This window comes from Garra rufa, chromosome 1, assembly GCF_049309525.1.
Source record: "Garra rufa chromosome 1, GarRuf1.0, whole genome shotgun sequence".
Classification (NCBI taxonomy): domain Eukaryota; kingdom Metazoa; phylum Chordata; class Actinopteri; order Cypriniformes; family Cyprinidae; genus Garra; species Garra rufa.
Window position 1 is genome coordinate 91,161,770 of NC_133361.1, and position 25,848 is coordinate 91,187,617.

At 48.6% G+C, this 25,848-nt stretch overlaps 27 non-coding genes across 27 annotated transcripts; 12 read left to right on the plus strand and 15 right to left on the minus strand.

Annotated features, from left to right (window-relative positions):
- Positions 1–930: 930 nt before the first annotated feature.
- On the minus strand, positions 931–1,004 carry trnan-guu (transfer RNA asparagine (anticodon GUU)). The gene has a single exon. It is a non-coding gene; the product is annotated as a tRNA-Asn (tRNA).
- Positions 1,005–1,205: 201 nt separating this feature from the next.
- trnak-cuu (transfer RNA lysine (anticodon CUU)) lies at positions 1,206–1,278 on the minus strand. The gene has a single exon. It is a non-coding gene; the product is annotated as a tRNA-Lys (tRNA).
- Positions 1,279–2,136: 858 nt separating this feature from the next.
- LOC141283387 (U4 spliceosomal RNA) lies at positions 2,137–2,277 on the minus strand. The gene has a single exon (XR_012338141.1). It is a non-coding gene; the product is annotated as a U4 spliceosomal RNA (small nuclear RNA).
- Positions 2,278–2,737: 460 nt separating this feature from the next.
- trnas-gcu (transfer RNA serine (anticodon GCU)) lies at positions 2,738–2,819 on the plus strand. The gene has a single exon. It is a non-coding gene; the product is annotated as a tRNA-Ser (tRNA).
- Positions 2,820–3,820: 1,001 nt separating this feature from the next.
- Positions 3,821–3,894, minus strand: trnan-guu (transfer RNA asparagine (anticodon GUU)). The gene has a single exon. It is a non-coding gene; the product is annotated as a tRNA-Asn (tRNA).
- A 201-nt stretch (positions 3,895–4,095) lies between these two features.
- Positions 4,096–4,168, minus strand: trnak-cuu (transfer RNA lysine (anticodon CUU)). The gene has a single exon. It is a non-coding gene; the product is annotated as a tRNA-Lys (tRNA).
- Positions 4,169–5,026: 858 nt separating this feature from the next.
- On the minus strand, positions 5,027–5,167 carry LOC141283392 (U4 spliceosomal RNA). Its single transcript, XR_012338142.1, has one exon. It is a non-coding gene; the product is annotated as a U4 spliceosomal RNA (small nuclear RNA).
- Positions 5,168–5,627: 460 nt separating this feature from the next.
- trnas-gcu (transfer RNA serine (anticodon GCU)) lies at positions 5,628–5,709 on the plus strand. The gene has a single exon. It is a non-coding gene; the product is annotated as a tRNA-Ser (tRNA).
- Positions 5,710–6,710: 1,001 nt separating this feature from the next.
- Positions 6,711–6,784, minus strand: trnan-guu (transfer RNA asparagine (anticodon GUU)). The gene has a single exon. It is a non-coding gene; the product is annotated as a tRNA-Asn (tRNA).
- Positions 6,785–6,985: 201 nt separating this feature from the next.
- trnak-cuu (transfer RNA lysine (anticodon CUU)) lies at positions 6,986–7,058 on the minus strand. Its single transcript has one exon. It is a non-coding gene; the product is annotated as a tRNA-Lys (tRNA).
- An 858-nt stretch (positions 7,059–7,916) lies between these two features.
- LOC141283400 (U4 spliceosomal RNA) lies at positions 7,917–8,057 on the minus strand. Its single transcript, XR_012338143.1, has one exon. It is a non-coding gene; the product is annotated as a U4 spliceosomal RNA (small nuclear RNA).
- Positions 8,058–9,600: 1,543 nt separating this feature from the next.
- trnan-guu (transfer RNA asparagine (anticodon GUU)) lies at positions 9,601–9,674 on the minus strand. The gene has a single exon. It is a non-coding gene; the product is annotated as a tRNA-Asn (tRNA).
- Positions 9,675–10,806: 1,132 nt separating this feature from the next.
- LOC141283407 (U4 spliceosomal RNA) lies at positions 10,807–10,947 on the minus strand. The gene has a single exon (XR_012338144.1). It is a non-coding gene; the product is annotated as a U4 spliceosomal RNA (small nuclear RNA).
- A 460-nt stretch (positions 10,948–11,407) lies between these two features.
- Positions 11,408–11,489, plus strand: trnas-gcu (transfer RNA serine (anticodon GCU)). The gene has a single exon. It is a non-coding gene; the product is annotated as a tRNA-Ser (tRNA).
- A 1,001-nt stretch (positions 11,490–12,490) lies between these two features.
- trnan-guu (transfer RNA asparagine (anticodon GUU)) lies at positions 12,491–12,564 on the minus strand. The gene has a single exon. It is a non-coding gene; the product is annotated as a tRNA-Asn (tRNA).
- Positions 12,565–13,696: 1,132 nt separating this feature from the next.
- LOC141283415 (U4 spliceosomal RNA) lies at positions 13,697–13,837 on the minus strand. The gene has a single exon (XR_012338145.1). It is a non-coding gene; the product is annotated as a U4 spliceosomal RNA (small nuclear RNA).
- Positions 13,838–14,879: 1,042 nt separating this feature from the next.
- Positions 14,880–15,021, minus strand: LOC141284969 (U4 spliceosomal RNA). Its single transcript, XR_012338523.1, has one exon. It is a non-coding gene; the product is annotated as a U4 spliceosomal RNA (small nuclear RNA).
- Positions 15,022–15,481: 460 nt separating this feature from the next.
- On the plus strand, positions 15,482–15,563 carry trnas-gcu (transfer RNA serine (anticodon GCU)). Its single transcript has one exon. It is a non-coding gene; the product is annotated as a tRNA-Ser (tRNA).
- A 1,001-nt stretch (positions 15,564–16,564) lies between these two features.
- trnan-guu (transfer RNA asparagine (anticodon GUU)) lies at positions 16,565–16,638 on the minus strand. Its single transcript has one exon. It is a non-coding gene; the product is annotated as a tRNA-Asn (tRNA).
- A 444-nt stretch (positions 16,639–17,082) lies between these two features.
- trnaw-cca (transfer RNA tryptophan (anticodon CCA)) lies at positions 17,083–17,154 on the plus strand. Its single transcript has one exon. It is a non-coding gene; the product is annotated as a tRNA-Trp (tRNA).
- Positions 17,155–18,310: 1,156 nt separating this feature from the next.
- trnaw-cca (transfer RNA tryptophan (anticodon CCA)) lies at positions 18,311–18,382 on the plus strand. Its single transcript has one exon. It is a non-coding gene; the product is annotated as a tRNA-Trp (tRNA).
- A 1,160-nt stretch (positions 18,383–19,542) lies between these two features.
- Positions 19,543–19,614, plus strand: trnaw-cca (transfer RNA tryptophan (anticodon CCA)). The gene has a single exon. It is a non-coding gene; the product is annotated as a tRNA-Trp (tRNA).
- A 1,156-nt stretch (positions 19,615–20,770) lies between these two features.
- trnaw-cca (transfer RNA tryptophan (anticodon CCA)) lies at positions 20,771–20,842 on the plus strand. Its single transcript has one exon. It is a non-coding gene; the product is annotated as a tRNA-Trp (tRNA).
- Positions 20,843–21,998: 1,156 nt separating this feature from the next.
- trnaw-cca (transfer RNA tryptophan (anticodon CCA)) lies at positions 21,999–22,070 on the plus strand. The gene has a single exon. It is a non-coding gene; the product is annotated as a tRNA-Trp (tRNA).
- Positions 22,071–23,226: 1,156 nt separating this feature from the next.
- trnaw-cca (transfer RNA tryptophan (anticodon CCA)) lies at positions 23,227–23,298 on the plus strand. Its single transcript has one exon. It is a non-coding gene; the product is annotated as a tRNA-Trp (tRNA).
- A 1,160-nt stretch (positions 23,299–24,458) lies between these two features.
- trnaw-cca (transfer RNA tryptophan (anticodon CCA)) lies at positions 24,459–24,530 on the plus strand. The gene has a single exon. It is a non-coding gene; the product is annotated as a tRNA-Trp (tRNA).
- A 1,156-nt stretch (positions 24,531–25,686) lies between these two features.
- trnaw-cca (transfer RNA tryptophan (anticodon CCA)) lies at positions 25,687–25,758 on the plus strand. The gene has a single exon. It is a non-coding gene; the product is annotated as a tRNA-Trp (tRNA).
- The last annotated feature ends 90 nt before the right edge of the window (positions 25,759–25,848 follow it).

Consider the following 25,848-nt stretch of genomic DNA (forward strand, 5'->3'; position numbering starts at 1 on the left):
GACACACTCAGTTCAGTTCACCGAGCGCTCTACTAATGAGCTGGTGGTCTGAATCGGGAGTGTTAAACAAAAGGACCGCGCAAAACGAAAGGTGGTCGAGTGTTTAAGGCGATGCAAGGCTAGTCCGTTGTGCTCGGCACGCCTTGGTTTGTGTGGGTTCGAATCCCATCCTCTTCATTTGATGCTTTAGCACCACTGAGAGCCCACCGGAACAGACAGGCCCAACCTGTTTACGATGGGTAGCGGCGAGCTGTGACTGTGCTGTAGTTTATTGATAACTGCCGCAAAGTCTTGAGAACATATTGACAAAACAACAAGTCTTCTGGCTCCGGCACGCTATGATCGGTGGACACCTCTTTGACGAGGACCAACAACCAGCCACGCCAATAAAAGGAAACAAAACGAAGCAAGACTATCTTTCTCAACAAGCCTCCAGAGAGACTGGCAAAAATTGCCGATGCTGACTGTATTTTCAAGTCATCCCGGTGGGGTATTGGGTATTGACTTTGTGGCAACATGGAACTTTTGCATCTACATTAATATTAGTCTGTTTCTTCTTATTCTGAGGTCACCGTAGCCACCAGATCCATTCTGTATTCCGATCTGATGGTCACTACAGTCCCCCGGTTCCAGTCCGTACCAAGAGCAGATAGTGGATCAGCACCTTCAGCCGAATGTCAGCGGAAACTATGTCAACTAGATGAGCCCCAGAGACAGATCATCAGTAAAGAAGGCATCCACATGCCACAGCAAACTACTCGAGCTGGTGAAAATGTTCACCAAACACCCGCCGCTGAATTCTTTTAAAACAAGCCAGCTTATTGAAGGTGCACAAGATAAACGCCCTGAGAAAGCTGTGCCTCGCAACCCTAAGAATGGCATAGGCGTTAGTGGACACCTGACGCGCGTGCAAAACTCCGGCATTTCACACGTCCCTGGGTGGGCTCGAACCACCAACCTTTCGGTTAACAGCCGAACGCGCTAACCGATTGCGCCACAGAGACAGCCGCTGTTGCTTGCTGCCGCCGGATCACCGGTGTAAAAGCAAGGGTTAGGGTTAGTGATAGGGATTAAAATCGCTCGCACTAACAGCGACATCTGTTTTGAAAGATGTTTCCGGAGCTCGCAAAATCCACTCAGCCTACGCGGCGAATGGGCACGCTGGAGCCCGCCACCCTTTTGGGAAGAAAGAGAGTCAACAGAGCCGCCCAACGTGGGGCTCGAACCCACGACCCTGAGATTAAGAGTCTCATGCTCTACCGACTGAGCTAGCCGGGCTGGTCGTGGGCTTCTTCACCGGGTTGGACCCAGTTTTCATCGGCCCCCAAATTACACATGCGAAACGGAGGCTCTCGCGTTGTGCGAGACTGTCGAGCCCTCCCCGTGGGTAGGGCTTAGAGCAGGCTTAGAGTTTTCTTCTGTCGGTTTTGACCCAATCTATTTTTGGGAAGCGCAGTTTGATCCAGCAGTGCGGGCCAACAACACGTTCTGTTTTGCCGCGTGAAGGCGGGTCAATGCTTTGGACAGCGTATGGTTGAGATGTGATTTTCCACCAATTTGGGGCACCTTTCTTAAGGAAATCAAGGATGATTTGATGGGAAATGGCAAACTGCTGTAGCGTTTGGCTAACAAGCCAAAGCTACAAAGGATGTACCGGTGCCCCGTCGTCCGAGCAGAATCCACATTCGGCCGTAATCGGAGGTTACTACTAACGTTCGATTGTGTCTCATAGGGAGTTTGACGCAGGGCCTCAGTGGAAAACAGGCCCTCGGCGGCTGAAACAAAAGACGAAGAAGGCATCCACATGCACATGATTCAGGAGTGTTAAACAAAGAAACCACGCAAGATGACGAGGTGGTCCAGCGGTTAAGGCGGTGGAAGGCTAATACATTGTGCTCGACATGCACTGGAAGCTTTAGCGCCACTGAGAGCCCACCGGACCAGACAGGCCCAACCTGTTTACGATGGGTAACGGTGAGCTGTAATTGCGCTGCAGTTTAATGATACCCGTCTTGAGGACATATTTACAAAACAACAAGCCTTCTGGCTCTGGCGCTCAATCATCAGCAGACACCTTTTCAACGAGAAGCAAAACCTAAACGAAACAAGACTACTTTTTCTCAACAATACTCTAAGCCTCCAGAGAGGCTAGCAAAAATTGCCAAAGCTGACTGTATTTCAAGTCATCCTGGCGGGGTATTGGGTAAAGTTTTCAACCAGCAATGATCGCGCCTCGGATAAACCTCACAGGCTACAATATTGCCTCTGCGAAAGAATGCCGGCGACGGTCGGGACCTTTTCAGGCACCTACGTGGATGTGAACCGACAAGGTGGTAGCAAGCTTTAAACTGCCGCACAAACAGTCTCCTGGCACGGGTTGCTGCACCGTGTTTCTACGGAACAGATTAGAGGTGTGTAAAAGACGGCTCATTCACTATTCCCTCTGTGCTCAAAACAGCCTGCTGAAAGCACAGCAGCAGCTGAAAAGGTCCGCAGCATGGCCTCTCTCAGTCAGCAAGGGGGCGGGGAGGCCGAGTGGTTAAGGCGATGGACTGCTAATCCCATCCTTGTCGTTCGGTTCCTTTAGCACTGGACCTTAATCTAGGTCCTGGGGACCCCATGCTGAACTTTTTGTGTGTCCTCCTTATCTAACACACTCAGTTCAGTTCTTTGAGTTCTCTACTAATGAGCTGATGATCTGAATCGGGAGTGCTAAATAAAAGACGCCACGTAATATGACGAGGTGGCCGAGTGGTTAAGGCGATGGACTGCTAATCCATTGTGCTCTGCACGCGTGGGTTCGAATCCCATCCTCGTCGTTCGGTACATTTAGCAGTGATCCTCGGTCCTGGGGACCCCACTCTGCAATTTTTGTGTGTCTTCCCTATCTGACACACTCAGTTCAGTTCACCGAGCGCTCTACTAATGAGCTGGTGGTCTGAATCGGGAGTGTTAAACAAAAGGACCGCGCAAAACGAAAGGTGGTCGAGTGGTTAAGGCGATGCAAGGCTAGTCCGTTGTGCTCGGCACGCCTTGGTTTGTGTGGGTTCGAATCCCATCCTCTTCATTTGATGCTTTAGCACCACTGAGAGCCCACCGGAACAGACAGGCCAAACCTGTTTACGATGGGTAGCGGCGAGCTGTGACTGTGCTGTAGTTTATTGATAACTGCCGCAAAGTCTTGAGAACATATTGACAAAACAACAAGTCTTCTGGCTCCGGCACGCTATGATCGGTGGACACCTCTTTGACGAGGACCAACAACCAGCCACGCCAATAAAAGGAAACAAAACGAAGCAAGACTATCTTTCTCAACAAGCCTCCAGAGAGACTGGCAAAAATTGCCGATGCTGACTGTATTTTCAAGTCATCCCGGTGGGGTATTGGGTATTGACTTTGTGGCAACATGGAACTTTTGCATCTACATTAATATTAGTCTGTTTCTTCTTATTCTGAGGTCACCGTAGCCACCAGATCCATTCTGTATTCCGATCTGATGGTCACTACAGTCCCCCGGTTCCAGTCCGTACCAAGAGCAGATAGTGGATCAGCACCTTCAGCCGAATGTCAGCGGAAACTATGTCAACTAGATGAGCCCCAGAGACAGATCATCAGTAAAGAAGGCATCCACATGCCACAGCAAACTACTCGAGCTGGTGAAAATGTTCACCAAACACCCGCCGCTGAATTCTTTTAAAACAAGCCAGCTTATTGAAGGTGCACAAGATAAACGCCCTGAGAAAGCTGTGCCTCGCAACCCTAAGAATGGCATAGGCGTTAGTGGACACCTGACGCGCGTGCAAAACTCCGGCATTTCACACGTCCCTGGGTGGGCTCGAACCACCAACCTTTCGGTTAACAGCCGAACGCGCTAACCGATTGCGCCACAGAGACAGCCGCTGTTGCTTGCTGCCGCCGGATCACCGGTGTAAAAGCAAGGGTTAGGGTTAGTGATAGGGATTAAAATCGCTCGCACTAACAGCGACATCTGTTTTGAAAGATGTTTCCGGAGCTCGCAAAATCCACTCAGCCTGCGCGGCGAATGGGCACGCTGGAGCCCGCCACCCTTTTGGGAAGAAAGAGAGTCAACAGAGCCGCCCAACGTGGGGCTCGAACCCACGACCCTGAGATTAAGAGTCTCATGCTCTACCGACTGAGCTAGCCGGGCTGGTCGTGGGCTTCTTCACCGGGTCGGACCCAGTTTTTATCGGCCCCCAAATTACACATGCGAAACGGAGGCTCTCGCGTTGTGCGAGACTGTCGAGCCCTCCCCGTGGGTAGGGCTTAGAGCAGGCTTAGAGTTTTCTTCTGTCGGTTTTGACCCAATCTATTTTTGGGAAGCGCAGTTTGACCCAGCAGTGCGGGCCAACAACACGTTCTGTTTTGCCGCGTGAAGGCGGGTCAATGCTTTGGACAGCGTATGGTTGAGATGTGATTTTCCACCAATTTGGGGCACCTTTCTTAAGGAAATCAAGGATGATTTGATGGGAAATGGCAAACTGCTGTAGCGTTTGGCTAACAAGCCAAAGCTACAAAGGATGTACCGGTGCCCCGTCGTCCGAGCAGAATCCACATTCGGCCGTAATCGGAGGTTACTACTAACGTTCGATTGTGTCTCATAGGGAGTTTGACGCAGGGCCTCAGTGGAAAACAGGCCCTCGGCGGCTGAAACAAAAGACGAAGAAGGCATCCACATGCACATGATTCAGGAGTGTTAAACAAAGAAACCACGCAAGATGACGAGGTGGTCCAGCTGTTAAGGCGGTGGAAGGCTAATACATTGTGCTCGACATGCACTGGAAGCTTTAGCGCCACTGAGAGCCCACCGGACCAGACAGGCCCAACCTGTTTACGATGGGTAACGGTGAGCTGTAATTGCGCTGCAGTTTAATGATACCCGTCTTGAGGACATATTTACAAAACAACAAGCCTTCTGGCTCTGGCGCTCAATCATCAGCAGACACCTTTTCAACGAGAAGCAAAACCTAAACGAAACAAGACTACTTTTTCTCAACAATACTCTAAGCCTCCAGAGAGGCTAGCAAAAATTGCCAAAGCTGACTGTATTTCAAGTCATCCTGGCGGGGTATTGGGTAAAGTTTTCAACCAGCAATGATCGCGCCTCGGATAAACCTCACAGGCTACAATATTGCCTCTGCGAAAGAATGCCGGCGACGGTCGTGACCTTTTCAGGCACCTACGTGGATGTGAACCGACAAGGTGGTAGCAAGCTTTAAACTGCCGCACAAACAGTCTCCTGGCACGGGTTGCTGCACCGTGTTTCTACGGAACAGATTAGAGGTGTGTAAAAGACGGCTCATTCACTATTCCCTCTGTGCTCAAAACAGCCTGCTGAAAGCACAGCAGCAGCTGAAAAGGTCCGCAGCATGGCCTCTCTCAGTCAGCAAGGGGGCGGGGAGGCCGAGTGGTTAAGGCGATGGACTGCTAATCCCATCCTTGTCGTTCGGTTCCTTTAGCACTGGACCTTAATCTAGGTCCTGGGGACCCCATGCTGAACTTTTTGTGTGTCCTCCTTATCTAACACACTCAGTTCAGTTCTTTGAGTTCTCTACTAATGAGCTGATGATCTGAATCGGGAGTGCTAAATAAAAGACGCCACGTAATATGACGAGGTGGCCGAGTGGTTAAGGCGATGGACTGCTAATCCATTGTGCTCTGCACGCGTGGGTTCGAATCCCATCCTCGTCGTTCGGTACATTTAGCAGTGATCCTCGGTCCTGGGGACCCCACTCTGCAATTTTTGTGTGTCTTCCCTATCTGACACACTCAGTTCAGTTCACCGAGCGCTCTACTAATGAGCTGGTGGTCTGAATCGGGAGTGTTAAACAAAAGGACCGCGCAAAACGAAAGGTGGTCGAGTGGTTAAGGCGATGCAAGGCTAGTCCGTTGTGCTCGGCACGCCTTGGTTTGTGTGGGTTCGAATCCCATCCTCTTCATTTGATGCTTTAGCACCACTGAGAGCCCACCGGAACAGACAGGCCCAACCTGTTTACGATGGGTAGCGGCGAGCTGTGACTGTGCTGTAGTTTATTGATAACTGCCGCAAAGTCTTGAGAACATATTGACAAAACAACAAGTCTTCTGGCTCCGGCACGCTATGATCGGTGGACACCTCTTTGACGAGGACCAACAACCAGCCACGCCAATAAAAGGAAACAAAACGAAGCAAGACTATCTTTCTCAACAAGCCTCCAGAGAGACTGGCAAAAATTGCCGATGCTGACTGTATTTTCAAGTCATCCCGGTGGGGTATTGGGTATTGACTTTGTGGCAACATGGAACTTTTGCATCTACATTAATATTAGTCTGTTTCTTCTTATTCTGAGGTCACCGTAGCCACCAGATCCATTCTGTATTCCGATCTGATGGTCACTACAGTCCCCCGGTTCCAGTCCGTACCAAGAGCAGATAGTGGATCAGCACCTTCAGCCGAATGTCAGCGGAAACTATGTCAACTAGATGAGCCCCAGAGACAGATCATCAGTAAAGAAGGCATCCACATGCCACAGCAAACTACTCGAGCTGGTGAAAATGTTCACCAAACACCCGCCGCTGAATTCTTTTAAAACAAGCCAGCTTATTGAAGGTGCACAAGATAAACGCCCTGAGAAAGCTGTGCCTCGCAACCCTAAGAATGGCATAGGCGTTAGTGGACACCTGACGCGCGTGCAAAACTCCGGCATTTCACACGTCCCTGGGTGGGCTCGAACCACCAACCTTTCGGTTAACAGCCGAACGCGCTAACCGATTGCGCCACAGAGACAGCCGCTGTTGCTTGCTGCCGCCGGATCACCGGTGTAAAAGCAAGGGTTAGGGTTAGTGATAGGGATTAAAATCGCTCGCACTAACAGCGACATCTGTTTTGAAAGATGTTTCCGGAGCTCGCAAAATCCACTCAGCCTGCGCGGCGAATGGGCACGCTGGAGCCCGCCACCCTTTTGGGAAGAAAGAGAGTCAACAGAGCCGCCCAACGTGGGGCTCGAACCCACGACCCTGAGATTAAGAGTCTCATGCTCTACCGACTGAGCTAGCCGGGCTGGTCGTGGGCTTCTTCACCGGGTCGGACCCAGTTTTCATCGGCCCCCAAATTACACATGCGAAACGGAGGCTCTCGCGTTGTGCGAGACTGTCGAGCCCTCCCCGTGGGTAGGGCTTAGAGCAGGCTTAGAGTTTTCTTCTGTCGGTTTTGACCCAATCTATTTTTGGGAAGCGCAGTTTGACCCAGCAGTGCGGGCCAACAACACGTTCTGTTTTGCCGCGTGAAGGCGGGTCAATGCTTTGGACAGCGTATGGTTGAGATGTGATTTTCCACCAATTTGGGGCACCTTTCTTAAGGAAATCAAGGATGATTTGATGGGAAATGGCAAACTGCTGTAGCGTTTGGCTAACAAGCCAAAGCTACAAAGGATGTACCGGTGCCCCGTCGTCCGAGCAGAATCCACATTCGGCCGTAATCGGAGGTTACTACTAACGTTCGATTGTGTCTCATAGGGAGTTTGACGCAGGGCCTCAGTGGAAAACAGGCCCTCGGCGGCTGAAACAAAAGACGAAGAAGGCATCCACATGCACATGATTCAGGAGTGTTAAACAAAGAAACCACGCAAGATGACGAGGTGGTCCAGCGGTTAAGGCGGTGGAAGGCTAATACATTGTGCTCGACATGCACTGGAAGCTTTAGCGCCACTGAGAGCCCACCGGACCAGACAGGCCCAACCTGTTTACGATGGGTAACGGTGAGCTGTAATTGCGCTGCAGTTTAATGATACCCGTCTTGAGGACATATTTACAAAACAACAAGCCTTCTGGCTCTGGCGCTCAATCATCAGCAGACACCTTTTCAACGAGAAGCAAAACCTAAACGAAACAAGACTACTTTTTCTCAACAATACTCTAAGCCTCCAGAGAGGCTAGCAAAAATTGCCAAAGCTGACTGTATTTCAAGTCATCCTGGCGGGGTATTGGGTAAAGTTTTCAACCAGCAATGATCGCGCCTCGGATAAACCTCACAGGCTACAATATTGCCTCTGCGAAAGAATGCCGGCGACGGTCGTGACCTTTTCAGGCACCTACGTGGATGTGAACCGACAAGGTGGTAGCAAGCTTTAAACTGCCGCACAAACAGTCTCCTGGCACGGGTTGCTGCACCGTGTTTCTACGGAACAGATTAGAGGTGTGTAAAAGACGGCTCATTCACTATTCCCTCTGTGCTCAAAACAGCCTGCTGAAAGCACAGCAGCAGCTGAAAAGGTCCGCAGCATGGCCTCTCTCAGTCAGCAAGGGGGCGGGGAGGCCGAGTGGTTAAGGCGATGGACTGCTAATCCCATCCTTGTCGTTCGGTTCCTTTAGCACTGGACCTTAATCTAGGTCCTGGGGACCCCATGCTGAACTTTTTGTGTGTCCTCCTTATCTAACACACTCAGTTCAGTTCTTTGAGTTCTCTACTAATGAGCTGATGATCTGAATCGGGAGTGCTAAATAAAAGACGCCACGTAATATGACGAGGTGGCCGAGTGTTTAAGGCGATGGACTGCTAATCCATTGTGCTCTGCACGCGTGGGTTCGAATCCCATCCTCGTCGTTCGGTACATTTAGCAGTGATCCTCGGTCCTGGGGACCCCACTCTGCAATTTTTGTGTGTCTTCCCTATCTGACACACTCAGTTCAGTTCACCGAGCGCTCTACTAATGAGCTGGTGGTCTGAATCGGGAGTGTTAAACAAAAGGACCGCGCAAAACAAAAGGTGGTCGAGTGGTTAAGGCGATGCAAGGCTAGTCCGTTGTGCTCGGCACGCCTTGGTTTGTGTGGGTTCGAATCCCATCCTCTTCATTTGATGCTTTAGCACCACTGAGAGCCCACCGGAACAGACAGGCCAAACCTGTTTACGATGGGTAGCGGCGAGCTGTGACTGTGCTGTAGTTTATTGATAACTGCCGCAAAGTCTTGAGAACATATTGACAAAACAACAAGTCTTCTGGCTCCGGCACGCTATGATCGGTGGACACCTCTTTGACGAGGACCAACAACCAGCCACGCCAATAAAAGGAAACAAAACGAAGCAAGACTATCTTTCTCAACAAGCCTCCAGAGAGACTGGCAAAAATTGCCGATGCTGACTGTATTTTCAAGTCATCCCGGTGGGGTATTGGGTATTGACTTTGTGGCAACATGGAACTTTTGCATCTACATTAATATTAGTCTGTTTCTTCTTATTCTGAGGTCACCGTAGCCACCAGATCCATTCTGTATTCCGATCTGATGGTCACTACAGTCCCCCGGTTCCAGTCCGTACCAAGAGCAGATAGTGGATCAGCACCTTCAGCCGAATGTCAGCGGAAACTATGTCAACTAGATGAGCCCCAGAGACAGATCATCAGTAAAGAAGGCATCCACATGCCACAGCAAACTACTCGAGCTGGTGAAAATGTTCACCAAACACCCGCCGCTGAATTCTTTTAAAACAAGCCAGCTTATTGAAGGTGCACAAGATAAACGCCCTGAGAAAGCTGTGCCTCGCAACCCTAAGAATGGCATAGGCGTTAGTGGACACCTGACGCGCGTGCAAAACTCCGGCATTTCACACGTCCCTGGGTGGGCTCGAACCACCAACCTTTCGGTTAACAGCCGAACGCGCTAACCGATTGCGCCACAGAGACAGCCGCTGTTGCTTGCTGCCGCCGGATCACCGGTGTAAAAGCAAGGGTTAGGGTTAGTGATAGGGATTAAAATCGCTCGCACTAACAGCGACATCTGTTTTGAAAGATGTTTCCGGAGCTCGCAAAATCCACTCAGCCTGCGCGGCGAATGGGCACGCTGGAGCCCGCCACCCTTTTGGGAAGAAAGAGAGTCAACAGAGCCGCCCAACGTGTGGCTCGAACCCACGACCCTGAGATTAAGAGTCTCATGCTCTACCGACTGAGCTAGCCGGGCTGGTCGTGGGCTTCTTCACCGGGTCGGACCCAGTTTTCATCGGCCCCCAAATTACACATGCGAAACGGAGGCTCTCGCGTTGTGCGAGACTGTCGAGCCCTCCCCGTGGGTAGGGCTTAGAGCAGGCTTAGAGTTTTCTTCTGTCGGTTTTGACCCAATCTATTTTTGGGAAGCGCAGTTTGACCCAGCAGTGCGGGCCAACAACACGTTCTGTTTTGCCGCGTGAAGGCGGGTCAATGCTTTGGACAGCGTATGGTTGAGATGTGATTTTCCACCAATTTGGGGCACCTTTCTTAAGGAAATCAAGGATGATTTGATGGGAAATGGCAAACTGCTGTAGCGTTTGGCTAACAAGCCAAAGCTACAAAGGATGTACCGGTGCCCCGTCGTCCGAGCAGAATCCACATTCGGCCGTAATCGGAGGTTACTACTAACGTTCGATTGTGTCTCATAGGGAGTTTGACGCAGGGCCTCAGTGGAAAACAGGCCCTCGGCGGCTGAAACAAAAGACGAAGAAGGCATCCACATGCACATGATTCAGGAGTGTTAAACAAAGAAACCACGCAAGATGACGAGGTGGTCCAGCGGTTAAGGCGGTGGAAGGCTAATACATTGTGCTCGACATGCACTGGAAGCTTTAGCGCCACTGAGAGCCCACCGGACCAGACAGGCCCAACCTGTTTACGATGGGTAACGGTGAGCTGTAATTGCGCTGCAGTTTAATGATACCCGTCTTGAGGACATATTTACAAAACAACAAGCCTTCTGGCTCTGGCGCTCAATCATCAGCAGACACCTTTTCAACGAGAAGCAAAACCTAAACAAAACAAGACTACTTTTTCTCAACAATACTCTAAGCCTCCAGAGAGGCTAGCAAAAATTGCCAAAGCTGACTGTATTTCAAGTCATCCTGGCGGGGTATTGGGTAAAGTTTTCAACCAGCAATGATCGCGCCTCGGATAAACCTCACAGGCTACAATATTGCCTCTGCGAAAGAATGCCGGCGACGGTCGTGACCTTTTCAGGCACCTACGTGGATGTGAACCGACAAGGTGGTAGCAAGCTTTAAACTGCCGCACAAACAGTCTCCTGGCACGGGTTGCTGCACCGTGTTTCTACGGAACAGATTAGAGGTGTGTAAAAGACGGCTCATTCACTATTCCCTCTGTGCTCAAAACAGCCTGCTGAAAGCACAGCAGCAGCTGAAAAGGTCCGCAGCATGGCCTCTCTCAGTCAGCAAGGGGGCGGGGAGGCCGAGTGGTTAAGGCGATGGACTGCTAATCCCATCCTTGTCGTTCGGTTCCTTTAGCACTGGACCTTAATCTAGGTCCTGGGGACCCCATGCTGAACTTTTTGTGTGTCCTCCTTATCTAACACACTCAGTTCAGTTCTTTGAGTTCTCTACTAATGAGCTGATGATCTGAATCGGGAGTGCTAAATAAAAGACGCCACGTAATATGACGAGGTGGCCGAGTGGTTAAGGCGATGGACTGCTAATCCATTGTGCTCTGCACGCGTGGGTTCGAATCCCATCCTCGTCGTTCGGTACATTTAGCAGTGATCCTCGGTCCTGGGGACCCCACTCTGCAATTTTTGTGTGTCTTCCCTATCTGACACACTCAGTTCAGTTCACCGAGCGCTCTACTAATGAGCTGGTGGTCTGAATCGGGAGTGTTAAACAAAAGGACCGCGCAAAACGAAAGGTGGTCGAGTGGTTAAGGCGATGCAAGGCTAGTCCGTTGTGCTCGGCACGCCTTGGTTTGTGTGGGTTCGAATCCCATCCTCTTCATTTGATGCTTTAGCACCACTGAGAGCCCACCGGAACAGACAGGCCCAACCTGTTTACGATGGGTAGCGGCGAGCTGTGACTGTGCTGTAGTTTATTGATAACTGCCGCAAAGTCTTGAGAACATATTGACAAAACAACAAGTCTTCTGGCTCCGGCACGCTATGATCGGTGGACACCTCTTTGACGAGGACCAACAACCAGCCACGCCAATAAAAGGAAACAAAACGAAGCAAGACTATCTTTCTCAACAAGCCTCCAGAGAGACTGGCAAAAATTGCCGATGCTGACTGTATTTTCAAGTCATCCCGGTGGGGTATTGGGTATTGACTTTGTGGCAACATGGAACTTTTGCATCTACATTAATATTAGTCTGTTTCTTCTTATTCTGAGGTCACCGTAGCCACCAGATCCATTCTGTATTCCGATCTGATGGTCACTACAGTCCCCCGGTTCCAGTCCGTACCAAGAGCAGATAGTGGATCAGCACCTTCAGCCGAATGTCAGCGGAAACTATGTCAACTAGATGAGCCCCAGAGACAGATCATCAGTAAAGAAGGCATCCACATGCCACAGCAAACTACTCGAGCTGGTGAAAATGTTCACCAAACACCCGCCGCTGAATTCTTTTAAAACAAGCCAGCTTATTGAAGGTGCACAAGATAAACGCCCTGAGAAAGCTGTGCCTCGCAACCCTAAGAATGGCATAGGCGTTAGTGGACACCTGACGCGCGTGCAAAACTCCGGCATTTCACACGTCCCTGGGTGGGCTCGAACCACCAACCTTTCGGTTAACAGCCGAACGCGCTAACCGATTGCGCCACAGAGACAGCCGCTGTTGCTTGCTGCCGCCGGATCACCGGTGTAAAAGCAAGGGTTAGGGTTAGTGATAGGGATTAAAATCGCTCGCACTAACAGCGACATCTGTTTTGAAAGATGTTTCCGGAGCTCGCAAAATCCACTCAGCCTGCGCGGCGAATGGGCACGCTGGAGCCCGCCACCCTTTTGGGAAGAAAGAGAGTCAACAGAGCCGCCCAACGTGTGGCTCGAACCCACGACCCTGAGATTAAGAGTCTCATGCTCTACCGACTGAGCTAGCCGGGCTGGTCGTGGGCTTCTTCACCGGGTCGGACCCAGTTTTCATCGGCCCCCAAATTACACATGCGAAACGGAGGCTCTCGCGTTGTGCGAGACTGTCGAGCCCTCCCCGTGGGTAGGGCTTAGAGCAGGCTTAGAGTTTTCTTCTGTCGGTTTTGACCCAATCTATTTTTGGGAAGCGCAGTTTGACCCAGCAGTGCGGGCCAACAACACGTTCTGTTTTGCCGCGTGAAGGCGGGTCAATGCTTTGGACAGCGTATGGTTGAGATGTGATTTTCCACCAATTTGGGGCACCTTTCTTAAGGAAATCAAGGATGATTTGATGGGAAATGGCAAACTGCTGTAGCGTTTGGCTAACAAGCCAAAGCTACAAAGGATGTACCGGTGCCCCGTCGTCCGAGCAGAATCCACATTCGGCCGTAATCGGAGGTTACTACTAACGTTCGATTGTGTCTCATAGGGAGTTTGACGCAGGGCCTCAGTGGAAAACAGGCCCTCGGCGGCTGAAACAAAAGACGAAGAAGGCATCCACATGCACATGATTCAGGAGTGTTAAACAAAGAAACCACGCAAGATGACGAGGTGGTCCAGCGGTTAAGGCGGTGGAAGGCTAATACATTGTGCTCGACATGCACTGGAAGCTTTAGCGCCACTGAGAGCCCACCGGACCAGACAGGCCCAACCTGTTTACGATGGGTAACGGTGAGCTGTAATTGCGCTGCAGTTTAATGATACCCGTCTTGAGGACATATTTACAAAACAACAAGCCTTCTGGCTCTGGCGCTCAATCATCAGCAGACACCTTTTCAACGAGAAGCAAAACCTAAACGAAACAAGACTACTTTTTCTCAACAATACTCTAAGCCTCCAGAGAGGCTAGCAAAAATTGCCAAAGCTGACTGTATTTCAAGTCATCCTGGCGGGGTATTGGGTAAAGTTTTCAACCAGCAATGATCGCGCCTCGGATAAACCTCACAGGCTACAATATTGCCTCTGCGAAAGAATGCCGGCGACGGTCGTGACCTTTTCAGGCACCTACGTGGATGTGAACCGACAAGGTGGTAGCAAGCTTTAAACTGCCGCACAAACAGTCTCCTGGCACGGGTTGCTGCACCGTGTTTCTACGGAACAGATTAGAGGTGTGTAAAAGACGGCTCATTCACTATTCCCTCTGTGCTCAAAACAGCCTGCTGAAAGCACAGCAGCAGCTGAAAAGGTCCGCAGCATGGCCTCTCTCAGTCAGCAAGGGGGCGGGGAGGCCGAGTGGTTAAGGCGATGGACTGCTAATCCCATCCTTGTCGTTCGGTTCCTTTAGCACTGGACCTTAATCTAGGTCCTGGGGACCCCATGCTGAACTTTTTGTGTGTCCTCCTTATCTAACACACTCAGTTCAGTTCTTTGAGTTCTCTACTAATGAGCTGATGATCTGAATCGGGAGTGCTAAATAAAAGACGCCACGTAATATGACGAGGTGGCCGAGTGGTTAAGGCGATGGACTGCTAATCCATTGTGCTCTGCACGCGTGGGTTTGAATCCCATCCTCGTCGTTCGGTACATTTAGCAGTGATCCTCGGTCCTGGGGACCCCACTCTGCAATTTTTGTGTGTCTTCCCTATCTGACACACTCAGTTCAGTTCACCGAGCGCTCTACTAATGAGCTGGTGGTCTGAATCGGGAGTGTTAAACAAAAGGACAGCGCAAAAAGAAAGGTGGTCGAGTGGTTAAGGCGATGCAAGGCTAGTCCGTTGTGCTCGGCACGCCTTGGTTTGTGTGGGTTCGAATCCCATCCTCTTCATTTGATGCTTTAGCACCACTGAGAGCCCACCGGAACAGACAGGCCCAACCTGTTTACGATGGGTAGCGGCGAGCTGTGACTGTGCTGTAGTTTATTGATAACTGCCGCAAAGTCTTGAGAACATATTGACAAAACAACAAGTCTTCTGGCTCCGGCACGCTATGATCGGTGGACACCTCTTTGACGAGGACCAACAACCAGCCACGCCAATAAAAGGAAACAAAACGAAGCAAGACTATCTTTCTCAACAAGCCTCCAGAGAGACTGGCAAAAATTGCCGATGCTGACTGTATTTTCAAGTCATCCTGGCGGGGTATTGGGTAAAGTTTTCAACCAGCAATGATCGCGCCTCGGATAAACCTCACAGGCTACAATATTGCCTCTGCGAAAGAATGCCGGCGACGGTCGTGACCTTTTCAGGCACCTACGTGGATGTGAACCGACAAGGTGGTAGCAAGCTTTAAACTGCCGCACAAACAGTCTCCTGGCACGGGTTGCTGCACCGTGTTTCTACGGAACAGATTAGAGGTGTGTAAAAGACGGCTCATTCACTATTCCCTCTGTGCTCAAAACAGCCTGCTGAAAGCACAGCAGCAGCTGAAAAGGTCCGCAGCATGGCCTCTCTCAGTCAGCAAGGGGGCGGGGAGGCCGAGTGGTTAAGGCGATGGACTGCTAATCCCATCCTTGTCGTTCGGTTCCTTTAGCACTGGACCTTAATCTAGGTCCTGGGGACCCCATGCTGAACTTTTTGTGTGTCCTCCTTATCTAACACACTCAGTTCAGTTCTTTGAGTTCTCTACTAATGAGCTGATGATCTGAATCGGGAGTGCTAAATAAAAGACGCCACGTAATATGACGAGGTGGCCGAGTGGTTAAGGCGATGGACTGCTAATCCATTGTGCTCTGCACGCGTGGGTTCGAATCCCATCCTCGTCGTTCGGTACATTTAGCAGTGATCCTCGGTCCTGGGGACCCCACTCTGCAATTTTTGTGTGTCTTCCCTATCTGACACACTCAGTTCAGTTCACCGAGCGCTCTACTAATGAGCTGGTGGTCTGAATCGGGAGTGTTAAACAAAAGGACAGCGCAAAAAGAAAGGTGGTCGAGTGGTTAAGGCGATGCAAGGCTAGTCCGTTGTGCTCGGCACGCCTTGGTTTGTGTGGGTTCGAATCCCATCCTCTTCATTTGATGCTTTAGCACCACTGAGAGCCCACCGGAACAGACAGGCCCAACCTGTTTACGATGGGTAGCGGCGAGCTGTGACTGTGCTGTAGTTTATTGATAACTGCCGCAAAGTCTTGAGAACATATTGACAAAACAACAAGTCTTCTGGCTCCGGCACGCTATGATCGGTGGACACCTCTTTGACGAGGACCAACAACCAGCCACGCCAATAAAAGGAAACAAAACGAAGCAAGACTATCTTTCTCAACAAGCCTCCAGAGAGACTGGCAAAAATTGCCGATGCTGACTGTATTTTCAAGTCATCCCGGTGGGGTATTGGGTATTGACTTTGTGGCAACATGGAACTTTTGCATCTACATTAATATTAGTCTGTTTCTTCTTATTCTGAGGTCACCGTAGCCACCAGATCCATTCTGTATTCCGATCTGATGGTCACTACAGTCCCCCGGTTCCAGTCCGTACCAAGAGCAGATAGTGGATCAGCACCTTCAGCCGAATGTCAGCGGAAACTATGTCAACTAGATGAGCCCCAGAGACAGATCATCAGTAAAGAAGGCATCCACATGCCACAGCAAACTACTCGAGCTGGTGAAAATGTTCACCAAACACCCGCCGCTGAATTCTTTTAAAACAAGCCAGCTTATTGAAGGTGCACAAGATAAACGCCCTGAGAAAGCTGTGCCTCGCAACCCTAAGAATGGCATAGGCGTTAGTGGACACCTGACGCGCGTGCAAAACTCCGGCATTTCACACGTCCCTGGGTGGGCTCGAACCACCAACCTTTCGGTTAACAGCCGAACGCGCTAACCGATTGCGCCACAGAGACAGCCGCTGTTGCTTGCTGCCGCCGGATCACCGGTGTAAAAGCAAGGGTTAGGGTTAGTGATAGGGATTAAAATCGCTCGCACTAACAGCGACATCTGTTTTGAAAGATGTTTCCGGAGCTCGCAAAATCCACTCAGCCTGCGCGGCGAATGGGCACGCTGGAGCCCGCCACCCTTTTGGGAAGAAAGAGAGTCAACAGAGCCGCCCAACGTGGATTTGCATAGTTTATCAAAGTGCTTTAGCATGAAACACTAAATAATTTTTCCGCTATCTTGTAGTGCAACGGTAGAGTGTCTGGCTCCAAATCAACTTGAGGTCAGACGATCTGTTTTTGATCTCCTGAGTATAAAGTCCAACATCAAGAGTGTTCCTTGAGCACCGTATATTTACTGATTTGCATTCTGTGTCAAGGGGGTTAAGCAAAATACATCACCTCTGGGTTCAGGACCTCGTGGCGCAACGGTAGCGCGTCTTACTCCAGATCAGAAGGTTGCGTGTTCAAATCACGTCGGGGTCACGTGATTTCTTGTTGACTTCTAATGTGAAAAGAAGTCCTGTCGTTGTGTGCTGCAATGGTTTCCAATCCCACCGCTCTGTATGTCTCCCTTATTAAACACACCTGATTAAGATCATTAGCTAGTTAGGAGAGAGCTCCATGAGCTCATCTGGGTGTGTCAGAAAAAGGAGACAGACAAAAATGCAAGGCCGCATCTTCCAGAGTCATCGTAAGCCTAAGTTGATTGCAACTCTATTGGTTTCAATGCGTCTACGTTGTATTAAGGATTGCAACGCTTTTGGGAAACACAGCCCAGAGCAGGGGGTCCCCAGGATCAGGATTGAAAATCACCAGTGTACTGTGATAGATTTGTATCTTGACCTGTTATTTTTATTAAGCCTGAGATCTCATGTAATAACCATTCCTGTCATTGTGTACTGTGACAGATCTGCCTCTTGACGTGTTACTTTTGCATATCTTGCCCTGCAATCTCTGAAGAAATCGTGGAAACATCTACTTGCCGAATTCAAAAGCCAGCTCCTTCGAGCCGGAATCTAACCAGCGACCTAAGGATAGCCAATGTATTATCTACAGTCCTCCGCTCTACCAGCTGAGCTATCGAAGGCAGGATGACCGAAGGTGGCTTAAGCAGGAAACACCAGATAGGTTTGTGGTGTCTTGGGGTACAACGGTAGCTTGGCTGAATCCAGATCAGACGGTTGCATGTTCCAATCACATCAGTTGATCTCTTCTTGACATCCATAGTATAAAGTCTACAGCCCTTTACCGTGACTGATTTGCAAATTGAATCAAAGCAATTAAGCTTGTTTTCTCGACCTCGTGGCCGCGACAGAGTGCGCCTGACCCCGGATCGGGAGGTTGCGTGTTCCAATTATGTTGAGGTCAAGCGAACTGTTCTTGACTTTGTGAGTGTAAACACTAGCGGATTTGCATAGTTTATCAAAGTGCTTTAGCATGAAACACTAAATAATTTTTCCGCTATCTTGTAGTGCAACGGTAGAGTGTCTGGCTCCAAATCACCTTGAGGTCAGACGATCTGTTTTTGATCTCCTGAGTATAAAGTCCAACATCAAGAGTGTTCCTTGAGCACCGTATATTTACTGATTTGCATTCTGTGTCAAGGGGGTTAAGCAAAATACATCACCTCTGGGTTCAGGACCTCGTGGCGCAACGGTAGCGCGTCTGACTCCAGATCAGAAGGTTGCGTGTTCAAATCACGTCGGGGTCACGTGATTTCTTGTTGACTTCTAATGTGAAAAGAAGTCCTGTCGTTGTGTGCTGCAATGGTTTCCAATCCCACCGCTCTGTATGTCTCCCTTATTAAACACACCTGATTAAGATCATTAGCTAGTTAGGAGAGAGCTCCATGAGCTCATCTGGGTGTGTCAGAAAAAGGAGACAGACAAAAATGCAAGGCCGCGTCTTCCAGAGTCATCGTAAGCCTAAGTTGATTGCAACTCTATTGGTTTCAATGCGTCTACGTTGTATTAAGGATTGCAACGCTTTTGGGAAACACAGCCCAGAGCAGGGGGTCCCCAGGATCAGGATTGAAAATCACCAGTGTACTGTGATAGATTTGTATCTTGACCTGTTATTTTTATTAAGCCTGAGATCTCATGTAATAACCATTCCTGTCATTGTGTACTGTGACAGATCTGCCTCTTGACGTGTTACTTTTGCATATCTTGCCCTGCAATCTCTGAAGAAATCGTGGAAACATCTACTTGCCGAATTCAAAAGCCAGCTCTTTCGAGCCGGAATCGAACCAGCGACCAAAGGATAGCCAATGTATTATCTACAGTCCTCCGCTCTACCAGCTGAGCTATCGAAGGCAGGATGACCAAAGGTGGCTTAAGCAGGAAACACCAGATAGGTTTGTGGTGTCTTGGGGTACAACGGTAGCTTGGCTGAATCCAGATCAGACGGTTGCATGTTCCAATCACATCAGTTGATCTCTTCTTGACATCCATAGTATATAAAAAGTCTACAGCCCTTTACCGTGACTGATTTGCAAATTGAATCAAAGCAATTAAGCTTGTTTTCTCGCCCTCGTGGCCGCGACAGAGTGCGCCTGACCCCGGATCGGGAGGTTGCGTGTTCCAATTATGTTGAGGTCAAGCGAACTGTTCTTGACTTTGTGAGTGTAAAGACTAGCGGATTTGCATAGTTTATCAAAGTGCTTTAGCATGAAACACTAAATAATTTTTCCGCTATCTTGTAGTGCAACGGTAGAGTGTCTGGCTCCAAATCACCTTGAGGTCAGACGATCTGTTTTTGATCTCCTGAGTATAAAGTCCAACATCAAGAGTGTTCCTTGAGCACCGTATATTTACTTATTTGCATTCTGTGTCAAGGGGGTTAAGCAAAATACATCACCTCTGGGTTCAGGACCTCGTGGCGCAACGGTAGCGCGTCTGACTCCAGATCAGAAGGTTGCATGTTCAAATCACGTCGGGGTCACGTGATTTCTTGTTGACTTCTAATGTGAAAAGAAGTCCTGTCGTTGTGTGCTGCAATGGTTTCCAATCCCACCGCTCTGTATGTCTCCCTTATTAAACACACCTGATTAAGATCATTAGCTAGTTAGGAGAGAGCTCCATGAGCTCATCTGGGTGTGTCAGAAAAAGGAGACAGACAAAAATGCAAGGCCGCGTCTTCCAGAGTCATCGTAAGCCTAAGTTGATTGCAACTCTATTGGTTTCAATGCGTCTACGTTGTATTAAGGATTGCAACGCTTTTGGGAAACACAGCCCAGAGCAGGGGGTCCCCAGGATCAGGATTGAAAATCACCAGTGTACTGTGATAGATTTGTATCTTGACCTGTTATTTTTATTAAGCCTGAGATCTCATGTAATAACCATTCCTGTCATTGTGTACTGTGACAGATCTGCCTCTTGACGTGTTACTTTTGCATATCTTGCCCTGCAATCTCTGAAGAAATCGTGGAAACATCTACTTGCCGAATTCAAAAGCCAGCTCTTTCGAGCCGGAATCGAACCAGCGACCTAAGGATAGCCAATGTATTATCTACAGTCCTCCGCTCTACCAGCTGAGCTATCGAAGGCAGGATGACCGAAGGTGGCTTAAGCAGGAAACACCAGATAGGTTTGTGGTGTCTTGGGGTACAACGGTAGCTTGGCTGAATCCAGATCAGACGGTTGCATGTTCCAATCACATCAGTTGATCTCTTCTTGACATCCATAGTATAAAGTCTACAGCCCTTTACCGTGACTGATTTGCAAATTGAATCAAAGCAATTAAGCTTGTTTTCTCGACCTCGTGGCCGCGACAGAGTGCGCCTGACCCCGGATCGGGAGGTTGCGTGTTCCAATTATGTTGAGGTCAAGCGAACTGTTCTTGACTTTGTGAGTGTAAAGACTAGCGGATTTGCATAGTTTATCAAAGTGCTTTAGCATGAAACACTAAATAATTTTTCCGCTATCTTGTAGTGCAACGGTAGAGTGTCTGGCTCCAAATCAACTTGAGGTCAGACGATCTGTTTTTGATCTCCTGAGTATAAAGTCCAACATCAAGAGTGTTCCTTGAGCACCGTATATTTACTGATTTGCATTCTGTGTCAAGGGGGTTAAGCAAAATACATCACCTCTGGGTTCAGGACCTCGTGGCGCAACGGTAGCGTGTCTTACTCCAGATCAGAAGGTTGCGTGTTCAAATCACGTCGGGGTCACGTGATTTCTTGTTGACTTCTAATGTGAAAAGAAGTCCTGTCGTTGTGTGCTGCAATGGTTTCCAATCCCACCGCTCTGTATGTCTCCCTTATTAAACACACCTGATTAAGATCATTAGCTAGTTAGGAGAGAGCTCCATGAGCTCATCTGGGTGTGTCAGAAAAAGGAGACAGACAAAAATGCAAGGCCGCATCTTCCAGAGTCATCGTAAGCCTAAGTTGATTGCAACTCTATTGGTTTCAATGCGTCTACGTTGTATTAAGGATTGCAACGCTTTTGGGAAACACAGCCCAGAGCAGGGGGTCCCCAGGATCAGGATTGAAAATCACCAGTGTACTGTGATAGATTTGTATCTTGACCTGTTATTTTTATTAAGCCTGAGATCTCATGTAATAACCATTCCTGTCATTGTGTACTGTGACAGATCTGCCTCTTGACGTGTTACTTTTGCATATCTTGCCCTGCAATCTCTGAAGAAATCGTGGAAACATCTACTTGCCGAATTCAAAAGCCAGCTGCTTCGAGCCGGAATCTAACCAGCGACCTAAGGATAGCCAATGTATTATCTACAGTCCTCCGCTCTACCAGCTGAGCTATCGAAGGCAGGATGACCGAAGGTGGCTTAAGCAGGAAACACCAGATAGGTTTGTGGTGTCTTGGGGTACAACGGTAGCTTGGCTGAATCCAGATCAGACGGTTGCATGTTCCAATCACATCAGTTGATCTCTTCTTGACATCCATAGTATAAAGTCTACAGCCCTTTACCGTGACTGATTTGCAAATTGAATCAAAGCAATTAAGCTTGTTTTCTCGACCTCGTGGCCGCGACAGAGTGCGCCTGACCCCGGATCGGGAGGTTGCGTGTTCCAATTATGTTGAGGTCAAGCGAACTGTTCTTGACTTTGTGAGTGTAAAGACTAGCGGATTTGCATAGTTTATCAAAGTGCTTTAGCATGAAACACTAAATAATTTTTCCGCTATCTTGTAGTGCAACGGTAGAGTGTCTGGCTCCAAATCACCTTGAGGTCAGACGATCTGTTTTTGATCTCCTGAGTATAAAGTCCAACATCAAGAGTGTTCCTTGAGCACCGTATATATACTTATTTGCATTCTGTGTCAAGGGGGTTAAGCAAAATACATCACCTCTGGGTTCAGGACCTCGTGGCGCAACGGTAGCGCGTCTGACTCCAGATCAGAAGGTTGCGTGTTCAAATCACGTCGGGGTCACGTGATTTCTTGTTGACTTCTAATGTGAAAAGAAGTCCTGTCGTTGTGTGCTGCAATGGTTTCCAATCCCACCGCTCTGTATGTCTCCCTTATTAAACACACCTGATTAAGATCATTAGCTAGTTAGGAGAGAGCTCCATGAGCTCATCTGGGTGTGTCAGAAAAAGGAGACAGACAAAAATGCAAGGCCGCGTCTTCCAGAGTCATCGTAAGCCTAAGTTGATTGCAACTCTATTGTTTTCAATGCGTCTACGTTGTATTAAGGATTGCAACGCTTTTGGGAAACACAGCCCAGAGCAGGGGGTCCCCAGGATCAGGATTGAAAATCACCAGTGTACTGTGATAGATTTGTATCTTGACCTGTTATTTTTATTAAGCCTGAGATCTCATGTAATAACCATTCCTGTCATTGTGTACTGTGACAGATCTGCCTCTTGACGTGTTACATTTGCATATCTTGCCCTGCAATCTCTGAAGAAATCGTGGAAACATCTACTTGCCGAATTCAAAAGCCAGCTCTTTCGAGCCGGAATCGAACCAGCGACCTAAGGATAGCCAATGTATTATCTACAGTCCTCCGCTCTACCAGCTGAGCTATCGAAGGCAGGATGACCAATGGTGGCTTAAGCAGGAAACACCAGATAGGTTTGTGGTGTCTTGGGGTACAACGGTAGCTTGGCTGAATCCAGATCAGACGGTTGCATGTTCCAATCACATCAGTTGATCTCTTCTTGACATCCATAGTATAAAGTCTACAGCCCTTTACCGTGACTGATTTGCAAATTGAATCAAAGCAATTAAGCTTGTTTTCTCGACCTCGTGGCCGCGACAGAGTGCGCCTGACCCCGGATCGGGAGGTTGCGTGTTCCAATTATGTTGAGGTCAAGCGAACTGTTCTTGACTTTGTGAGTGTAAAGACTAGCGGATTTGCATAGTTTATCAAAGTGCTTTAGCATGAAACACTAAATAATTTTTCCGCTATCTTGTAGTGCAACGGTAGAGTGTCTGGCTCCAAATCACCTTGAGGTCAGACGATCTGTTTTTGATCTCCTGAGTATAAAGTCCAACATCAAGAGTGTTCCTTGAGCACCGTATATTTACTGATTTGCATTCTGTGTCAAGGGGGTTAAGCAAAATACATCACCTCTAGGTTCAGGACCTCGTGGCGCAACGGTAGCGCGTCTGACTCCAGATCAGAAGGTTGCGTGTTCAAATCACGTCGGGGTCACGTGATTTCTTGTTGACTTCTAATGTGAAAAGAAGTCCTGTCGTTGTGTGCTGCAATGGTTTCCAATCCCACCGCTCTGTATGTCTCCCTTATTAAACACACCTGATTAAGATCATTAGCTAGTTAGGAGAGAGCTCCATGAGCTCATCTGGGTGTGTCAGAAAAAGGAGACAGACAAAAATGCAAGGCCGCGTCTTCCAGAGTCATCGTAAGCCTAAGTTGATTGCAACTCTATTGGTTTCAATGCGTCTACGTTGTATTAAGGATTGCAACGCTTTTGGGAAACACAGCCCAGAGCAGGGGGTCCCCAGGATCAGGATTGAAAATCACCAGTGTACTGTGATAGATTTGTATCTTGACCTGTTATTTTTATTAAGCCTGAGATCTCATGTAATAACCATTCCTGTCATTGTGTACTGTGACAGATCTGCCTCTTGACGTGTTACTTTTGCATATCTTGCCCTGCAATCTCTGAAGAAATCGTGGAAACATCTACTTGCCGAATTCAAAAGCCAGCTCTTTCGAGCCGTAATCGAACCAGCGACCTAAGGATAGCCAATGTATTATCTACAGTCCTCCGCTCTACCAGCTGAGCTATCGAAGGCAGGATGACCAAAGGTGGCTTAAGCAGGAAACACCAGATAGGTTTGTGGTGTCTTGGGGTACAACGGTAGCTTGGCTGAATCCAGATCAGACGGTTGCATGTTCCAATCACATCAGTTGATCTCTTCTTGACATCCATAGTATATATAAAGTCTACAGCCCTTTACCGTGACTGATTTGCAAATTGAATCAAAGCAATTAAGCTTGTTTTCTCGACCTCGTGGCCGCGACAGAGTGCGCCTGACCCCGGATCGGGAGGTTGCGTGTTCCAATTATGTTGAGGTCAAGCGAACTGTTCTTGACTTTGTGAGTGTAAAGACTAGCGGATTTGCATAGTTTATCAAAGTGCTTTAGCATGAAACACTAAATAATTTTTCCGCTATCTTGTAGTGCAACGGTAGAGTGTCTGGCTCCAAATCACCTTGAGGTCAGACGATCTGTTTTTGATCTCCTGAGTATAAAGTCCAACATCAAGAGTGTTCCTTGAGCACCGTATATTTACTTATTTGCATTCTGTGTCAAGGGGGTTAAGCAAAATACATCACCTCTGGGTTCAGGACCTCGTGGCGCAATGGTAGCGCGTCTGACTCCAGATCAGAAGGTTGCGTGTTCAAATCACGTCGGGGTCACGTGATTTCTTGTTGACTTCTAATGTGAAAAGAAGTCCTGTCGTTGTGTGCTGCAATGGTTTCCAATCCCACCGCTCTGTATGTCTCCCTTATTAAACACACCTGATTAAGATCATTAGCTAGTTAGGAGAGAGCTCCATGAGCTCATCTGGGTGTGTCAGAAAAAGGAGACAGACAAAAATGCAAGGCCGCGTCTTCCAGAGTCATCGTAAGCCTAAGTTGATTGCAACTCTATTGGTTTCAATGCGTCTACGTTGTATTAAGGATTGCAACGCTTTTGGGAAACACAGCCCAGAGCAGGGGGTCCCCAGGATCAGGATTGAAAATCACCAGTGTACTGTGATAGATTTGTATCTTGACCTGTTATTTTTATTAAGCCTGAGATCTCATGTAATAACCATTCCTGTCATTGTGTACTGTGACAGATCTGCCTCTTGACGTGTTACTTTTGCATATCTTGCCCTGCAATCTCTGAAGAAATCGTGGAAACATCTACTTGCCGAATTCAAAAGCCAGCTCTTTCGAGCCGGAATCGAACCAGCGACCTAAGGATAGCCAATGTATTATCTACAGTCCTCCGCTCTACCAGCTGAGCTATCGAAGGCAGGATGACCAATGGTGGCTTAAGCAGGAAACACCAGATAGGTTTGTGGTGTCTTGGGGTACAACGGTAGCTTGGCTGAATCCAGATCAGACGGTTGCATGTTCCAATCACATCAGTTGATCTCTTCTTGACATCCATAGTATAAAGTCTACAGCCCTTTACCGTGACTGATTTGCAAATTGAATCAAAGCAATTAAGCTTGTTTTCTCGACCTCGTGGCCGCGACAGAGTGCGCCTGACCCCGGATCGGGAGGTTGCGTGTTCCAATTATGTTGAGGTCAAGCGAACTGTTCTTGACTTTGTGAGTGTAAAGACTAGCGGATTTGCATAGTTTATCAAAGTGCTTTAGCATGAAACACTAAATAATTTTTCCGCTATCTTGTAGTGCAACGGTAGAGTGTCTGGCTCCAAATCAACTTGAGGTCAGACGATCTGTTTTTGATCTCCTGAGTATAAAGTCCAACATCAAGAGTGTTCCTTGAGCACCGTATATTTACTGATTTGCATTCTGTGTCAAGGGGGTTAAGCAAAATACATCACCTCTGGGTTCAGGACCTCGTGGCGCAACGGTAGCGCGTCTTACTCCAGATCAGAAGGTTGCGTGTTCAAATCACGTCGGGGTCACGTGATTTCTTGTTGACTTCTAATGTGAAAAGAAGTCCTGTCGTTGTGTGCTGCAATGGTTTCCAATCCCACCGCTCTGTATGTCTCCCT